Genomic DNA, 19,501 nt, shown 5'->3' on the forward strand with positions numbered 1-19,501 from the left:
AATTCTCAAGTAATATTTTCGAACATAAAATTAGAGTCGCTTTTAACGTGTAATTAAATTTTGATTTTCGATTTAAGTTGCGAAAACTGATCATTTTTTTTTCTTTCTTTTTTTTTTTTTTTTTTAAAGAAGAGAGAACATGTTACTCGTTAGGCACCTTTCTAACCGTCTATCCGTTCCGAGCGGGCGTCTCTACTCTGCAGGTTTATTTCTTTCTTTTGGCGCTCGCGGCACCAAGGGTTAAGGGTTTCCGCAATCCGAGAACGAGGCGAGAGATCGAACCCTCGGGGCTAGAAAGATCGTCGGAAAGAATACGCTTTATCGCTCTGCCGTTCGTGAATCACGCGACTCGTTCTCTTATTGGAGAGAAATTCGAGGTCTCGAGCGACCAACCTACTTATCCACTTCTACCTTTTTGCCCATTATACTTCCGCTTTTAATGATCCATTTCCGCTGTGAATTATTATGATATCGAATCGTGTGTCGCTCCATAACGGTCACTCAAGTTTTATCGCAATCCCTTAGTGATGCCGATCCCATTTAATGATAGCGCTAATCGCGGGAAGAGGTTAACAGGGGTTATATGGGCGACCGCTGGGGGGTAAACCGAGGAATTAACCGGTATTACTTAGATGCGCATTAGTGTGTATAAATTATTGTTCAGCAGTTTAGCTGCTGATTTTAAGGATAAGTTAGCCAGACTTAACGCCGTGACATAAAATAATTGAAAAACATGACCTGCTGAATTTGTATGAGAGGTTGAGTGAAAGGAAAATAATAGCCTATGCACAAGAATACAATGATTACTTTAAACCATACGTGCGTTTATGTGTGTATGTAAATCCAAATCCTTTATTAATAATCAAATTATAAATTATTTTTACCGTTTTTTTTTTTTCATCATCTTTCTTTCTCTTATGAAGAAATTCTTCTGAGATTTTTAAACCTAGTTTATTAAATATTATATGCAACCGTTTAATCTTTTAAAGTACGTCTCATAATATACATATCGTTGCGGTGAACGTTTCCCCTTCCCCTGGACAACTTTTTTTGGTGGTGGAAAAATATAGTCTTCACCTCTCGGCGATTTTTACAGGCATACACAACGCCACGAGCAAATGCATGCAAATTACAAACTTTAAGGCAGGCAAAGCCAACCACGCGTTCGCCATTAAATCTGATACTACGTACAATCACGACAAAATTCCGCCAAAAAATCTGTGTAAAAGAAAATTGTATTAGTCGTAAAAGTGAATAGAATCATTAGATACTAGAACCTAGCAAGTCCTATAGAAAGTTCACTCACTTACAATTTTATTTCTTTTATCTTACTTACTGAAAGTATTTCAGTTTCTAAATAAAACAACTCCTGAATTAGCTCGTATTTAAAGTCTATAATAAAACAACTTCTGACGATTTAAATAGATTTTTTGTTAACAAATAAAGACACGATGCGAAAATAAAAAAGAGATTAATTTGATTGAACATCCACAAGTTTCACGATTGACTCATAATCAGTGTGAAACGCTAATCACGAGATCGATGAATCGTGTTGCTCGCACCTAGAACGCCGAGTGGTGGATAAAAACGCGAATGGAGTTCCGTTTTTAGACGAGAAGCCGCCGTTGTTGAGACGTTCAAGAGGGAGACTACAGGGAAAAGGCGGTCTGAGACCCATCAAAGCCACGAGAAGCACGGAATGTGTTCGCACGTTCGCACGAGAGTGTCTGTTGCATTTTCAAACACGGCTTTTACGGAGGAATCTTCAGAGTGAAATCCAATTTGGATAGCGAGGCGGAAAAGTTACGACACTCGCGATCGCGACCCTTAAACACGCGAAATCGAACACACAAAATACTCTGATAAATCAGAATCCACAAAAAATGTATAGAGTACTTAAAAATTTTATGACATTATAATAAAAACAAAAACAAAAAAAATTTAACTCACCTTACAAATAATTCTCTGAATTTGTAATCTAAATTTCAAAGATTTCTTGACGCAACTTTCTAAAATAAGTTTTTATATGCGTTTTTCACTCGTACGGAAGAAGAACAGTTACACAAATTTCAAGTGCTAGATTTGCAAGTATATTGAAAAAACTGAATAGATTTCACAAGATAAACATTTTTTATTCGCATAACAATTTCATTTTTTTTTTTTTGTCTAAAAATTATGAAGATGTACTGTTCACAATATTTTGTTAAGATATTTAAATATATACACATATGTATTATAGATATATTATATATACAAATAATATATTTTAAATACATAATTTACAGCTTGACTTATTAATGGATTGTAAACGGTTTGCAATATAAAAATAAAATTATTAAACAAAGAATTTAAAAAAAAATTCTAAATTCCATTAAAGTTCCATGAGAATTCCCTGATTTTTTTCCGATGCAAAAGAAATCTTTGAATACACATCTTGGATTAAGATTTAATGTCATCCGGCTGAAATTTTAGTCTGGATTTAGTCTATGTGTTCGTACACGGACGAATATAGGACGAATCCGGAAGCAGTCGCAAAACATATTTAATCGCATTGGACACATATAAATCGGCGGCCAACATTCTGGTCCCGGAAGAGAGAGAGATAGAACGAGAGAGCGGATGACCCTCTATTCTTAGCAACGTCCTCACAACTTTGTACCATTTCGTTCGCCGACATCCGTTTCGTCGGTATCGGTTATAATCGCGAAGTATTAAATAATTACCTTGTACCTTATAAAATTAACGAACTTGTAATAAAAAAAAAAAACTTAATTATTCAACTCACGCGCGCCAAGTGCAGTCTTGTCGCGCATTATTTAAACATGACGAGGAATGGGGTCGCGTGAGATTAAACTTTAATAACTCCGCGTATCTCATCGTCATCAACGTATCGCTACATAACTAAACGTATGGGAGAAACTTTCGCAAACGACAGATAAACGATACCCCCGAGAGTACGTATTATAGTCTTGTTTTATACGTAGAGCAAACTTTCTGACCTCTTTGTGCAATACTGATTCGCGATAACGATTCCAAATAGTTTTTATAAATGAATTTAATCATAATTATAACATAATCGCAATAAAACTCTTTCTTCCCCTTTCTTTTATTTTATTATTAATAAATGGGGGGAGGGGTAAGCGTAAAACCTTGTTCTTACGCGAATAAGCGTTGGAAGAAAAATAAATCAATGTTTGAATATTCGCGAAATTCTAAAGAAGCGAAAACACTTTGAAGATCGATAATCACGGCCAAGATAGCATGTTCACGCGAAGACAAACGGCAAGGAAGTTTCCCTTTCTCCGGAGCCACCGACCCTTCGACCAGGCGTCTATTCCTAGCCCCCGGACGTCGACACGTCCGCCGTTTGGACGTCCGCCTCGCGTGGTGAGACGTCTCCGTCGTATTTTCCGCCAATTAGACGCGTCGTCGGGGTCCGACAGGTATATCCCGGTAGCCCGGTCGTTAGTAACGAAGCACGTCGACGTCGTTGTCGTCGTCGTCGTTGTTGGGGAGGGAGAGGGAAAACGACGACGGCATCGGTTTCGTCGTCGTCGACGTAAAGCTGCTCGCATGCGATGCATGTCAATTTTAAAGATATATCACTGGAGCTAGACGTTTGTTGTCAATTAGACATTTGAAAAGTTTCTAAAATTACGCGAGAATATTTTTATACTCAAGGATTTTATTGATACCGAGGATTAAAACCGTTGATATTGTTGACGTCGACTTCCTCTGGAAGAAATATAAAGTACGATACCTGACTGATATGTTGAAATTGATCGAAACATTATAGTCTAATTTATTGTTTACTCTGTACTGTTATTTTTACTATCCTCAAACCGTACAAATAGATCAACATATTTTCGCAATTGTCAGTGCTTAAAGTGTTTAAACAAATTTATATATCTTTTTTAATCGGTCTTAATAAAGACTAGAATAAATTTCAAACCAAATTTTATAAATATATCGACCATTCATTTTCATTGAATTGATACTGTTAAACATTGCACGGACAAAAATGACTCACTAGTACGAAATAAGGATTAATATAGCGCGCGTCTCTTTCTATTTTTTAAAAGATATCTTAAGAGGGAAATTCGGTCTAGAGGCCTGATTTTTAGGCTTTTCTTTGCAAATTTTTTATAAAGGACGGATAAGATCAATTAAAATAAAAGTTTTTCCTATTTGTTAAGCAACTTTTTAAGTATCTTTTAAAATTTTTTTTATTGAAAAATTCCAAGAATTAAGCTGCATACAGCTGTTCTTCTAAAAAAAAAGTAGTTGCACGGTGCACACGATTGGAACGGTTCTGCTTTATCAGAAACAAAAAATTCAAAAAGATTCTTAGAATATATGAGATTGGGTATCGCCCGAAGTAGAATTATCAAAAAATATTAATTTTTTGAAATTCTACAGCCTTTTAAAGACGAAAAAAAAAATAGCCGAAAAATTAAGACCTATTTTCAAAGTGACGCCGTTTTGTTATTTTTGCATATTTTTTAAAAATCCTACTTCGGGCGATAGCCAAACTCATATATTCTAAGAATATTCTTTTTGAATTTTTTGTTTCTGCACCGTGCAACTACTTTTTTTTTTATGGATTGAGAAGAACTGCTATATGCAGCTTAATTCTTGGAATTTTTTAATAAAAAAAATTTTTTTAAATACTTAAAAAGTTGCTTAACAAATAGGAAAAATTTTATTTTAATTGATCTTATCCGTTTCTTATAAAAAATTTGCAAAAAAAGCCTCAAAATCAGGCCTCTAGACCGAATTCCTCCCTTATATATATAATCTAAAAAAAGTAAGCAATACTTAAGTTACAACGTCGCTCGTGTGCGGGTTTCAGTCGTTATGGTCGTATTTTTATCTATACTTTGTCTAGGCATTGTTGATACGTTTGTGTTCCGATAACAGACGCGGATCTATAGCATACGCATCTCTTTCCTTGTTACGTATATATGTATGTGTGTATCTGTGTATACGGGCGTAATACAATTGCATCTCTGTCCACGTGCGCCATGTGCCATGCTATTAGTGTGTATTGACTTTGTCCAGCGTGGTTTGTACGGCGGTCAGAGAACTACGATATATACATACACTCGGTATATTGGACGTTTTGAGATTCGTGGAGCATGATTAAAGAGAGGCAAGAATGGATAGGGAGTTCATCACGCGGCAAATTATTTCGGTTTATATATTAAAATATGTAGAAATGTCATGAAATGTGATTTCAATATTACATCAATTTCACAATCTGTTTTCGCCCGAATTTGTTTTTAAAACAACATAATTGTAAATTTGACTGTTAATCATAGTGATATATTAGATTATACAATATTGTCTGTCAAAATGTGACTATTTTTACTGAGATCATGTTATGTCTCTCTAGGAGCGTCAGTGATTTATATTGTACATAAATGCGATGAGACGTTAAAAAAAAACAACATTTTGCGGGAAAAATCATATGTCACGCTGCAATGAGCGTCACGTTGGTATTTGTAATACAAACGCTCGTAAATGTGTTTTATTACATCGTACGTTGCGCATCACGACCCGATTCTTATCGACACTTAAAACAAAACCTCGCACACTTTCGCGATGATGTAAATTGCATTTTTATATCGCGATAATCGGCTCTATGAATAATGCTATCGTTTACTCTCACGAACGATCCAGAGTCGAGAAAATGATGTAAACGTAAAAAAAATTCAAAGTCGTTCAACTTTCTTTTCTAATTTTGTTTATTGCTCTAAATTATATTTTATATTAATAAAAGTGTTTTTTAATTTTATCTTACTTCTGTCATTATTATATAAATGTAATATATATTTTTTTTTAATTTTTACATTATACCTTTCTCTTTTTTTTTTTAAATGACAAAACAAAAAAATTATTGCTTTTATGAAAAGAAAGTAAAACTTGCAAGTACTAGAGTTAGTTTAATTATAATAAAGTGACACGTAAAGTAAATTTTGAAAATTATAGACTTACTTTAGTTATGGAATTATTAAGAGAAAATAGACTAAATTTTAGACTGTAAATTATTTACTAATTTTGTCTTCAAACACAAAGCAGCCGCAACGACGTCAACAGCTGAGCGGGTGTCGTGTAAGACGCGACGCAAACGCACCGTGAGGTTGCGAGAGCGGCTTGTCTGGGAAATTCGGCCGACGTGTCACGTCTAACGTACCGTTAATGGAGGCGCTTGTTACGACGACAACACGACGAGGCCTCTCTGGCGGGCTTTCAGGACGCGAAACGCGGCTGTGGCGGCAGCTCGATAACGCGGCTTGTCGTGGGCGGTTCCGCGGAACAGTCGCCGTCGTCCATGAAGGCTCTTGTGCGTCTGAACTACTGCGAGAGAAACGGTCGGATTACCACCCTCGACGAGGGGAGGGTGGTGGCAGGCGGAATTATCGTTCGAGAACCTTGGACGCGATTCCACGTCAACGAGAGAGAGAGAGAGAGAGAGGCCCTTTCCACGTGTGCAACGTGACACGCGTGTAGTTAGTCTGGCCCGACAACAATGTATCGGGCCCTCCCTGCAGCATCTATCCAAGTCGGGACTACCGACTGGTGTACTGGTATCTCTAATTGCGTGCCAACCAACACCGCGCCGGAACGTTTACCGGCAACCCGATCCGCTAATTGGGAACGCCTGTCCGCTGATATTGAGATCATCCACGTGGCAGTGAGTATATTCGCTGAATCCTGTCGACGCTGCATAATGTCTTGTTGCTCTTATTCAGAAAAGCAAACTTCTCTGAATATAAGCAACAAGGTTAACCATCGAGTAAAAGGTATTTTACTTCATTGAATATATATAAAATTACAGATTAAATTAGAGTGCGAATAAATTTGACATCATATTATTATGTATCAAACAGTAGAATTCAGATAAAAACAAAAGATTTTATCTCACTTGAATATGACATAATTATTTAAATAAATAATTCAAGATTTAATCATACAATTTAAATACATAATAATTATTGGTGTAAGATTCCAAGAATAGTTCTTTTAAATTAGCGCAAAGCGTAACTAAACTTCTTTCTCCATATAAGCTTGTAGAAACTCTCTACATAATTGCTATTTCCTCCCCGTGGTTTTGACATTAAAGGAATTTACAAATTATATATTTACTTCGAGAAAAGAAACAGAAAAATTGAATAATTATTACAACTGTAATTGCATACATACGTATGTGGAATTACAGTTGTACAATTATACAATTTACGCTTTTTTCTCGAAATATATATTTTGTAAAATTTCTTGTATGTCGCGAAATCGTATATATATATATATATATATATGACTGTGGTTTATATATTAATCCTGGGTGTACATGTATGTAATAGTAGTAATACATATTTACAAATAATAAAAACATATCGAAATATAAATTCGAACAGTTATATCATAAATAATTTTAATTTAAGTTTGACGTATTTAATTTGAAGTATAATACTGAGCTGTAATTACGCTTAACTGAATCTTCTTTCTATATTCCGTTCTAGATATTCCATAATCTAAAGGGAGAGAGACTGTTGATCGCTAATTACGGTTAACCTGTATTTTCGATCTAAGGAGTGAATAAACCGTACCACATAGAGACATCAAAGCGTAAGTCTGATTAATCTGCCATTTGCAAAATAACCTGTATATAACATCAAATTCAATAAAATTGATGTAAATTGCTGATTTTTAATAAGTGCAAAAATAAGTAGCAGTAGATAATGTATTGACAAATAATTGTGTAACGATTATATCGTGTCTGTAAAAATTCCAATTTTTCACCAAAACCAATCATGGAATATGTTACGTTACGTTACATTACATTAGTCAGATTAGACTTTGATTAGAGTAATCACATTAGATTTTCTCTTAAACTTAAAGTCCTTTACTGAAATTCTTTTTTAAAAATATCATCTAATATATATGTTTAATATCCATCAAGTAAGGTATTTTACTTCATTGAATATATATTACAGATTAAATTAGAGTACGAATAAATTTGATATCATATTATTATGTATCAAACAGTATAATTCAGATGAAAACAAAAATTTTATCTCACTTAAATACGACATAATTATTGGTGTAAAATCCAAAAAATAGTTGTCTTTAAATTAGCGCGTAAAAAAACGTAACTAAACTTCTTTCTCCATATAAGCTTGTAGAAATTCTCTACATAATTGCTAATCAGAGATAGTTAACAGAGTTAACTCGAGTAAACTCGGAGTATCACACAGATAGTATCTCCTTTCGAATGTGCTTCAATCCCCCGCATTGTCACATTGCGTTCAACTATTCGTGCCATTTTCTCTCGGATATTGCATCAAAGTTGCAATTATCGAATTACCAATGGAAGTACTTGAGCCGATCAATATGCCTAATCGCTATCGCAAGTTTCACTTACAATGAGACAGGTACTTACACATCCGATTAACAATTTAATAGACACACACGTGATAGACTGATTTCTCGTCGCCGCGATCTGTTAATTGCGAATTATATCGTGCAATTGAAAAAGGTTTTGTTGACTTTCACGTGAACGTTTCGCGATGTTTCTTTGATGTACGTTCCATTCGAAATACAGGCACTATGTCTTAATGGATCATCGAGTTTACTTTATTGAATGAGTCTTACCTCGACAATTGCTCATGCTACCATTGATCTTTGTCGCGTATCGTCTGCTATAAGCAACCTCTCTCGCTTTAATTATCCTCATAATTATATATCTCAGGGTGCATAAATTTCAGATTCAAAACAGATGTCATATCAGGATTTTCAGGTGTATAAGTAAGATTTTTATCATAATAATATATACTGTTTTACATTAATATATCATTTTTGTATATATTGATATAATAATTATATCGGACGATTAATAAAATATTTTTATTAATCGTCCAATCTTACACAATAATACTTTAGAAATTTTCTTTAATATTTCCTCAGGATCAATGATAATAAATTGCTCTTATAGTTCCAAGAAGATCAAGATTTATGAATAGTTCCAAAGCCAAACCTTCTCATTCATCGATCATATTTCTCTAAAGCCGCTAAAAGTTGTGATCGCGTTTGCGCAAAATTCCGGCAAGTAACGACATCGCTGAAGCACTCTTAGATCCAGGACGCGAGAGGAACTTTCGCAGTGTCACGTGAGAGAAAGAGAAAGAGAGAGAGAGCGAGAGCAGAGGTAGCAGGGGGAGAAGAGGGGGGGGGGAAGGAGAGCTCAAAAGCTCTTCCGGAATGTCGTGTGTTCACGATGAGTTCGTACGTAGTATACCCCGACGTCACTTGCAATCCGTTCAGCAGCAGCGTTCGCGAGAGCGGATAAACAATGACACGATAAATCTCGCCCACTTTCCGTCTCCCGTCCCCGTCCCGTCCCGTCCCGTCCCGTTCCGTTCCGTTTCGTTTGGCTGCCCGTTTGGTTCACGCCGGCAAGGCGTGCGGTAACGCAGGGGGAGAGCACGAAGCAATTAAAAAGTGGGGTTCGCCTCAAGAGGGCTTGTTACGACCGCGCCCGCACATTTATCATCTTTCTGCCGGACCCTCGGAAGCGCCCGGCGAAATTTCCGAGGCATCCGTGCCGAACTCCCTGGTCCACTGGCCTGCGCGAATTCTATCTCTCCTCCACCCCCTTCTCTCTCTCTCTCTCTATCTATCTTTCTCTTTCTCTTTCTCGCTTTCCCTCAAACCAGACCGGCGAGCTTAGTTGAAAAATTTCATTGTTTCTGTTGGCTTCGCCGGCGGCGATAAATCGGCCCGGGCGCTTTTCCAGTACGCTACCGACCGAAACTGAACGTTCGGCGAACCAAACGAAACTTGCCATCCGATACATTTCGTTTTTCGTAGAATATAGGAATAAATATCGTTCCCGATGGCGGACAATTAAATTATCCGGCTCGAGAAATAAAAAGTATCTTGAAATAACAGACTCGTGCAGTCATACATGCGGTTTTGCTAATCAAATTTTATAACAGAAGAATTATTAACAAAATATATATATATATATATATATATATATATATATAAATATATTAACGAAAAATATGGAAATTGATATTTATATAACACCATTAATTTAAACACGTCAGTGCGTACAGGGAAATAATACAGAACGTATTTCATTATATTGTATAATGCAGAGAATTATAAATTTATATTTCTTTTTAAAATATAGTTACATAAAAAATAAAAGGAAATAAAATGAAATTCGATACATGGCGAGAAATTGTCTTCTTCGAAATTGACGCTAAGAAAAATCTGCTTTCAAACTTGGCAAGAAATATATTTCGACGTATCTATTTTTCGACCATTCTGGGACACTTGTAGTTTGAACGTCGCATTTCAACTGACGATGCAATACGTCGTGCGATTCTATCGAGCTCTGTACGGAAGGGTTAACGTCCGGACAATTTAACATCCCTGGAAATTCGGGCGCGATTGTCCGCCGAGGGGCAATAACGCGTTTAATGGCAGGCGGAGTCTTGCAAGTTTGTAGTAAATTCGCTTGGTTCCTGCTACACTGCTCTTCGTGAAATTTGCATGCGTTTATGAGAACGCGCGCGCATAGAATGACACGCCAATGGAGAGATACCGCTTACAAGATATAAATTTGCGAGACGTAAAAAAGGTTGGCAACCGTCGTATTTTTCTCATTTTGTTCGATCGCGTGGCTTCTTGCGAAGCCAAAAGACAAACGCAGATTTTTATTTAACAAAGACACGGGAGAGAGAAATTGCGCGTCAGCGCGATTTCTGTTTAATTTTTTACAAAGATACGCTTGTATAAAGGATGTTTGATTGTTGCTACATTGTTTGCGATTATGACTTCATCAGACTTTGATGAATTTGCCATAACACGAACAATATTTGAGAACAAATACATTTTCGTTTATTGCAACAATAATATACTTTCGTCACAATAATAATACGTAATCTATTCAATGGTAACAATATAACACATTTACCACAATTACAACAATATGCTTTTGTGAACTAGAATGGCACGAACGAACGATGACTCTGCTTTAATTAAAGAATGCTGGATGCTTGGTTATCCGCTGATACGATATACAAAATGAGATTGCAAATTCAATGAAATACCATGTGGAAAAAACGAGTTCGTTATTCAAAACGTAATGTGCCGCGCATAATGTATCTAGACCAACCAACATCATTGTCAAACGAGTATTATAGTAAGTTAAATTTATCCGTACACCAGATTTCGATATGAATTGAATGGCACATTTAACTAAGCTTGGGCAAAATCTATTTGCACATAATTGGATCATACGTCATATCGTAATGTCACATGATAAATTACATTATTAGATTACTACACACCTGCTTTGTATAAATATGTAATACTAATGTATGGTCTATATATAATGGATTAATAAAACGACTGAATAGCAAAAATATTGCCTTTCTAAAATAACAGTATCTTCTGTCTGTATTCTCTAAAGGATTACGTATAAAGTTCTTCGGGAGAAGTAAAAAAAAAATATATATATATATATATATATATATATATATGTATGTATACGCATACACACAAACTTATTATAAAAGATGGAATTGTGTGTAAAATTAGAGTCATCGATCTAGTTTTCTTATAACGTACTACTTTTATATATTCGCTAATATATATCTGAAGAGAGAGAGAGAGAGAGAGAGAGAGAGAGAGAGAGAGAGAGAGAGAGAGAGAGAGAGAGAGGGGGGAAGAGAGCAGATAGGTAGTCGTCCGACCCTTCCGCCTATAGATATCGTGCGGTTTTACGTTCTGGATTGACGAATCGATCTTTACGTGGACAAATTGGAAGGCTTGATTGATATACGGGACGAGGTCGTACCGGTAAACGAAGTAACGAAACGGCGTGTACGCGGCAGAGAACGGAAGAATACAGAGAGATGACGGGGGTGGAGAAAGTCTCTTATATTGCCGCTGTCAATAGTGAAAATGCTGAGTGAGAGACGGACAATGATGGCGCATACATACGGGAGTACTACTCCGGGCCAGAAATTTGTTCAGTATTTGCCTTTTTGGCTGAAGCACACTGTCAGTTACATCTGCACGTGGACCACGCTTCGGTCCTCGGGCATGCAAGGAGGGATTGGAAGGTTAATTGTCAAAAGCACCCCGAGAAAAACCGCCAATCAATCGAAAGAACAGCGGATCGATATAACGGGTCGTGCAATGTTGAACGCTTCGCATGTCTGATGGGCCAAAAAAAGTACGGGACAAAAAAAGGAAAAAGAAAAAAGAAAAAAGAAAAAAAAAAAAAATCGAGAACGAAAGAACAAGCGGAGAGAGTACGGCGTGCATATAAGAGCTCGCTCGCGCGCTCGTTCGTTTTTATGCGCTCTACACAAATATAACATCATTGCCGGATAAGAGACTTTATCAGGTTTTATTAGTTGCACGCGAAAACACGTTCTCGGCTGACCGTCACGTCGGCGCATGTCTATCGCGATTATGCGAAACTGTCTAATTTTCGTGGACAACGTCTAATCATCGTGGACGACGATGATTCGATCGCGATTACCGTCTTCTATCCAGTGTGGAGAAACGCAATATCGTAATATTGGGTCTAGCCTTCTTTTTCAAAGTTAAAACGGTATAATTAACGTAATGTAAGTACATCAATAAATATTTAATCACTAATAAATGAAATTTACGCTTATATCTATATAATCGTACAAATTGCAATATAATTATAATATAATAATTATCTCGCATACTAATATATATTTAAAAAGTATATATAATATTTTGTCAACAAATTAATTGAATTACTTAATAATATTCCGGTTATTGGCTCGCGTACTTCGCAGATTCATCGCTTTAGTTTTATTTAACAAGCGAAAGTAAATTTAATCTACATCTCACATTTATCTGGAGCGCTGATCTTGTATAATATATGCAGTTCTTGAATTTTTAATAAACAATAAAAATCAATGATGATTTAATATAACGCACATTAATTATACACTGATAAGATGAATCTCTCTCTCATTGTCAGAATAGCGTATGTGTTTTGGCTTCTTTATTTTGGAAACGATAACATCGATTAAAATTCACGGCTATAATTGACTAATTTCTCGACATTTTAGAATGTGAAACTCGCGTAATAGGCGTACATAAAGCAATTATTTGGCACGTGTTCTAATATTGTCTGGTAAAAATATTCGAGAAGCCAAAGGTTTTCTCGCAAAAGAAGAGTCACTTCTCTTGAACTACAAGGCTTCATTTAATTAATAAAGGGGACACGATCGACGCAATGCTCTATACATAAAGTTTGATACGGCGAGATAATTTGTAATTACGGGATAATTAAAAAACGTTGTGATAGTAGAATAGTAGATGCCATTTTTCAGAATAAAGGAAGAAAAATAAAAGTCTTAAAAACTTACTTTTGGATTCATCGAGGAAGATATTTCATTCGAATGAGAATCACGGTCATCGAGTGATATATTTCATCGATAACCGTGAATTCGCGAATATTACGCACAGCACGTGAGAGAGCGGAAGAAAGAAGTTGTTGTGCAAAGAATTAATTAAAGACCAGAACCGCGTTTAACCGCATTTCGATTAATTGCACGTTCACGTTTGACATTCCGCAATTAAAATATTTTAATGGTTAAATTGTCTGACGTCGCTGGCGATCCACCGGGTTGGAGAACGTGAGCAATAATCTCAACGACGATGACGATTCCTCTCTCTCTCTCTCTCTCTCTCTCTCTCTTTCACGAAGCGGAAAACTCCAATTCAGAGTTATCCATCCGTAGAGCTATCGTAAACTATATGTATGGTATATGTAGTCACCGGAATCAAATATTCTTCCGCTAAAAGGCACTTCCTCGTTTTTGCTTATATGCGTCGTACGCTTCGCAAAACAATCGGATATTGGCAGAATCCTGCCGAAAAGGAAATGCTCCTCGAGGCGAAATCGATTTCGCAATATGTGCGAGCGACATGTACGCGCCCGCTACTTCCCGTGGGATAATCTCGCGGAAGTGTCTCAACGGATGACAGGTAGGTTGAAATAACACGAACGAGAGACAGAAAGCGGAGATGAAAGAAAGCAGAGAACGAGGATTGATACAGCTTCAACTCATAATTAGTTTAAGAGATAGACCAAACGAATTGGCCAATTCGAAGGATATTCCAGGACAAACGCAAACAAACAAACAAACGATCACATCGCGAGGTAAATCTTAATTAAAATAATTATCTGACAATGAGAAAGAATAGAGGTTGAGATGATCGACAATCATTCTCTCCCGCGCATTTGCAATCTTTCCTTGCTTGGGCGATGATTTCTATTCAGAAATTGAAACGACAGTCGTTTGTTGCAAAGAGATATACGTATCAAGTATTCAGATTTTCCCGCACGTATTTCCTTTTATATATGTATATGCCTTTCATATATACGGAATAAAATTTTTCTCAACTGTGGAAAATTTAATTTGCGATATCCAATATCATATTATTGCAATTAATTCTCAAATTAAATTTTTAATAAGTAATTATTAAATTTTTAATTTTTAATGTTTGAATACAAAAACTGTTTTTTTAATATTTTTGTTATATGTATTGAATAAATTATTATATATTTTTTAAAATGGGACAATTAAAAATGTAACAAAATATTACTTTTAACTTTAGGCGCACTGTACTTTTATGAAATTTTAAATATTAAAGATAATTAGTGTAACTAAAATTTAACGTTAAATCTCGTAATATTATTAAACGAACTATCACGCGACTCAGAAATTTCCCCGAGGAAATATAAACTCCAAATTTTTGAATGACTCTGGCATTAAAATTTAGGTAAGACACCGTGGGACATTATATTTAATGAAAAAAATGAATAGAGAGATTATATAGCAGATTTAATGTAATAATGGTCTTTAAGGAACTCGATTATATCTGGATTTCTCGTTTGAATAATTTAGCAGCTCTCTCTACCATTTTCTTCCGCTGACTTTTTAATCGTGATAAGTATCAATGGATGTACGTAATGGAATTCGATCTTCTCTTCACGCTCCACAAGACACGAATAATAATAGAGTGCATGTGTGTAATCTAGTGCTAATAACTTGACCTTTTGTCGTTGCGGTTCACAGTCTCGATTTATTGCGTCGCGGTATGAAGCGCACAGCGTGGGCGAACTTCACCGGTATCTACCCAAGTTCAACTCGCCATATTCAAATTCCATGGCTGAATTATAACGTAGAACGGAACATTAAATGGAAGTATGGAAGAGTACGTTTTAAATTATACGCCGCATGAATTTCATCGTGAAACATCCACGTTAAACTCTACCGACTTTAATTAAATTTTATTTTATCACCATTCAATTTCGCGAGACATGTACAAGTTTCGTTAGACTTTTAGAAATAATTTGTTGTGTAGAATAAAGTAAGACACGTATACATATGTATGTTAACTGATTAACAAATTTTTGAACGTATCACTATCTTATAAAATTAAGAGAGAATAGATATTTTTATATTGAAAAACCTCTATTTTTTAATTAAATTAAATTAAATTAAATAAAAATCATTACTCCGAGAGAGAATTTTTTTTACAAGTTTTGAGTAAAGATAATCCAATAATGTAAAAAAAAAAAAAAAAAAAAAAAGAGATGCATCCATCGATCTCAATGCGTTGAAATTTCTCTCGACCTTTAAAAATCGATCGGATGAGCCTTTCGCGAAAGTGATTTATTTCCCACGATCGCTCATATCTGTTATTAATAGTCGAACATCGGGAAAATAAAATCACCTGATCCCGACGCGCGATACGTTTGGCGAATCAATGTCTGCCATCAACGCCTCAACCGCAAGTTAAATTTTGGCCCCCCTCAACCGCGAGGTTAATTTTCAATCATCGCGCACGAAAGACGTCCGTTCGTGATATACCGAGAAGTTTGACGTTTATACGTGATTAGCAACTACCTAAAAGTTATCAGCGTTCCTTCCGTAGCGATGCAGACAGGAAAATAATTTCGCCACGGATAATGACGTGAGCAATGTTAGGTCGGTCTCGACGCCCCGAGGATGCATTTAAATAATTTATTTCAAGAGAGTGGTTCGCGAAATATACGACGAGAATAATCGAAGAGCTCGCTCGATGATTCTCGCTTATACTTTAATTAATATTATTGCGAAAAACACAAAGTTAACTTGACGCAATTAATATTCCTCGCAACGACCGTCGATACTTGATGCAATTGCGAAGGAAACCCCACAGTAGGTGGGAATAAACTTGAAAACATGGTTTTATATATATATATATATATATATATATATATATAAAGAGAGAAGAAAAAAAGAAACGAGCTGTGGGGTATTCGCGGCGGGCTCGTCGTCGCTTAATTAGTACCGGCGTACAATTAACCGGACGCAGGAGCAGCGGCACGCTTAAGTTTCAGCCACGCCCCGCGTCTGCTGAGATAAATTGACGCCAATGAATGCCAATTGGTGTCCCCGCATAGCCGTCGCAGAATGCATCGTAGTCGCCGTAAGCGAGCTTGCAAGCTTCCACCGAACATCTTAAGTCACCTCCGGCGACATCTGTATATATCGTGGGCCCCGAGCCAGCGCGAGATTGGTTGATAAGAATATTTTCGAAACCAAGTCAAGAAACGATACAATGCTTAATTACTTAATTAATATATTTAGAATATTTAAAAATAATTAATAAATATTATTATATTATAAATAATACTATGTAGTCATATATTATTAATATTATTATATATTAATATTATAAAATAATTATTACAATTAATGATTAATAAAATATTAGAAATAATAATAAAATAATAATAAAATAAATATTTAATTAATAAAAAATAATACTGTTTTTTAACGTGATAACGTGAAGGTAAATAACGGTAAATAATTCAGACGCGAAAGAAATAAAATATTCGAACCATAAAATTGCAAAAATTGCCTTACGCTTTGCGTTAAAATTAAATAACATTTTTCATGCGTCGGCGTCATCTTGATTATACGGCGGTATCGCGTAACAAGTTGCTCTGCAATTGGTGCACGCGCACGTAACAGATAAGCATAATTCGAATAACAAATACGAATGTAATACGCAAAAGCTTTAAGCGTCGCGAGTTACTTTATATCCACGAATTAAACACGGTCCATTAACGGTTCGTGCGCGCGAGCACTTGCTCGCGTGCCGGAAAATCATCGCGACTACCGGAAATTCATCGAAATTCGGTTTTAGCGAAGCATTCGCCAACCTTTATTTCGTGCGTAGCATATTTTGTACTTATCGGCGGGAAATTGCACGGCAAAAGCGTCGCGCGATGATTTTCGTACTACGCGGGGATACGGGAGCCTTTTTATATCGGTGTTTCATGTGTCCTATACGCTCGATTTCGTTTCAAATGCTTAGTCGAAGAATGCGATATGAGCCCAAATCGACGATGATTACGAAACGAGTAAATACGTGCCGCAAATACCTTACTTGCTCACAGATCTAAATATATATGTTTATTCGAGCGTATTTTTGATTAATTCTCACAGTTATGAATATCAGAAAAAAATATGTCGTTCGTTTTAATATGAGAGCATCGTTCAGTTTAATAAATACATAAACATTTAAAGTTTTTTTTTTTTTTTTTTCAAAAATAAATAGAGTAGCTAACGGATAATGAAGCTCTACAGTTTCTCCCAATTTTGAATATTCCATTGTAACATAATATTAATATTTCATAAAAATATTATATTCTACTATTTTTTATAAAAAGTTTAACTCGGATTTTTATCAAATTGTAAAACTCCGTTTTTTATTATTATTCGGCTAAAAAGTTGTGAATAATTAATTCAACTCGTTGTCTGCCTTTTCCTCCTCGTCACACGATGGATTATGTATCGGTTCCGCGGGTTAGGGATAAAACCCTCTGGCCTACTTCGAATACATAACCGTGAAATGATTCTGCGGACTTGGCTGCCAGGCCGCTACGACCGCAAGCACGATAAATCTTATCCGTCAGTCAATCGGTCAATCGATGAACCGACCGATCAACCTATCCATCTATCTAAATCCGAACATCCGAACAAACGCACGCAAACACACACACACACACACACACACACACACGTACGTATACATACGTACGTACACACGTGTACAATCGCGTACAGCTCGTCGTCGGAAGTGATTTGACAGGCCGACAGGGCGTTCCGCGCCGACGATGTAGTTCATAAATTCCCGAATTTAAGCGAGAGGCGCCCGGCGTCGTAAACGCCGCGGCCGCAAACAAAGACGTTAAAAATCGTAGCTTTTAGAGGGCTGAAATAAACAACGGGGAGCAATAACAAGAGACGAGAAGAAGGAAGGAGGGGGTGGGAAGGGGCAAGGGGGAGAGGACAGGTTCCCCGCGGTCGCCCGTGGCCACCCGTGTGCGGCGCCGATGTGGGGAATCGCGTGAGGATCTCTCCTTCGGGAGTAAACAAATCAATTCCGGCCCGGGACACGTTTATGCCCCCTCCCCCTCTCTCTCTCCTCTACACGGATCGTAAATTATCATTAAGGTGATTGCCTGGGCGCGCGCACACACGCGTGCGTGTGCACGCACACGGCAGTACTGTCGAGCAACGATTCTGTGTGCAGGACACAGGATCGTCGTCCGTAGTGACTTAAATGTCACCGAGACTGATCTATGCGTGAGTCTCGTGTACCTTGATTTTTATGCATGACGGAAAAACGCTTAGAAGAAAGATGGGTAGCGTGGTCTTTTATATAGAAAATATATAACGCAAGAGACATATGTAAAAAAAGAAAAAAAAAAATATGTAGACAAAAAATAGATAGTACAGTGCGTACTCAAACGAATGATTACAGCAGCATTATTGTTGCAGATTCATCGTGAAATGCAAGAAACACTTGATTAAGTTACCCGCAGCAATTTTCAATAAATCTAACTTTATTATCTTAGCTAAAAATTTAATTTCCCTGCTTCGATGCTTTTCCGATAAGAAATGTTAATATTTCTGCGGGTTTATATCGCTTTCTTTTAGAAACGGGGAAAGCAATTGCTCAGCTCGCTGGCCGTATTGTTAGTCGTGTTTCGAAAGGAACACGAAATAGAGTTCACTGGTCTAAAAATGCTCACTAGATCGTATTTGTGTATGTTTAATGTCGACATTATGTCGGTAACAATCCACCCGCACATTTTCTAACATTCAAATGCCTCGAAAAGGCAACAGCGGCGTAGTAACTTGAGAGCGTATAATAATTTCGTTGTCTCTCGTCGAGACAATATTAATTCTCGGAATTATCTTTGACAGAGCAATTAAGAATAGATAGAACCATCAAGAACATATCAAGTTTTAGCTTAAAAGACGACAAATGCGAGTCTGAGGAATTATTATCCTTATTTCGACCAACAAAAAAATAGTAATTAAGTCGTTAATAAATTATCAATGATTATTTCTAAATGTTATCAAAA

The 19,501-nt window shown here is 36.4% G+C and overlaps 1 protein-coding gene and 1 long non-coding RNA gene across 4 annotated transcripts in view; one reads left to right on the forward strand and one right to left on the reverse strand.

Moving 5' to 3' along the window:
* Window positions 1–19,501, reverse strand: part of Vn (membrane-bound neuregulin protein vein) — a 337,235-nt gene that overhangs the window by 195,125 nt on the left and 122,609 nt on the right. The window lies entirely within an intron of this gene.
* On the forward strand, window positions 6,485–9,184 carry LOC140675199 (uncharacterized). The gene is made up of 4 exons (XR_012048344.1): window positions 6,485–6,697; window positions 7,524–7,629; window positions 8,769–8,808; window positions 8,996–9,184. It is a non-coding gene; the product is annotated as an uncharacterized lncRNA (long non-coding RNA).

Source organism: Anoplolepis gracilipes, chromosome 17 (assembly GCF_047496725.1).
Source record: "Anoplolepis gracilipes chromosome 17, ASM4749672v1, whole genome shotgun sequence".
Classification (NCBI taxonomy): Eukaryota; Metazoa; Arthropoda; class Insecta; order Hymenoptera; family Formicidae; genus Anoplolepis; species Anoplolepis gracilipes.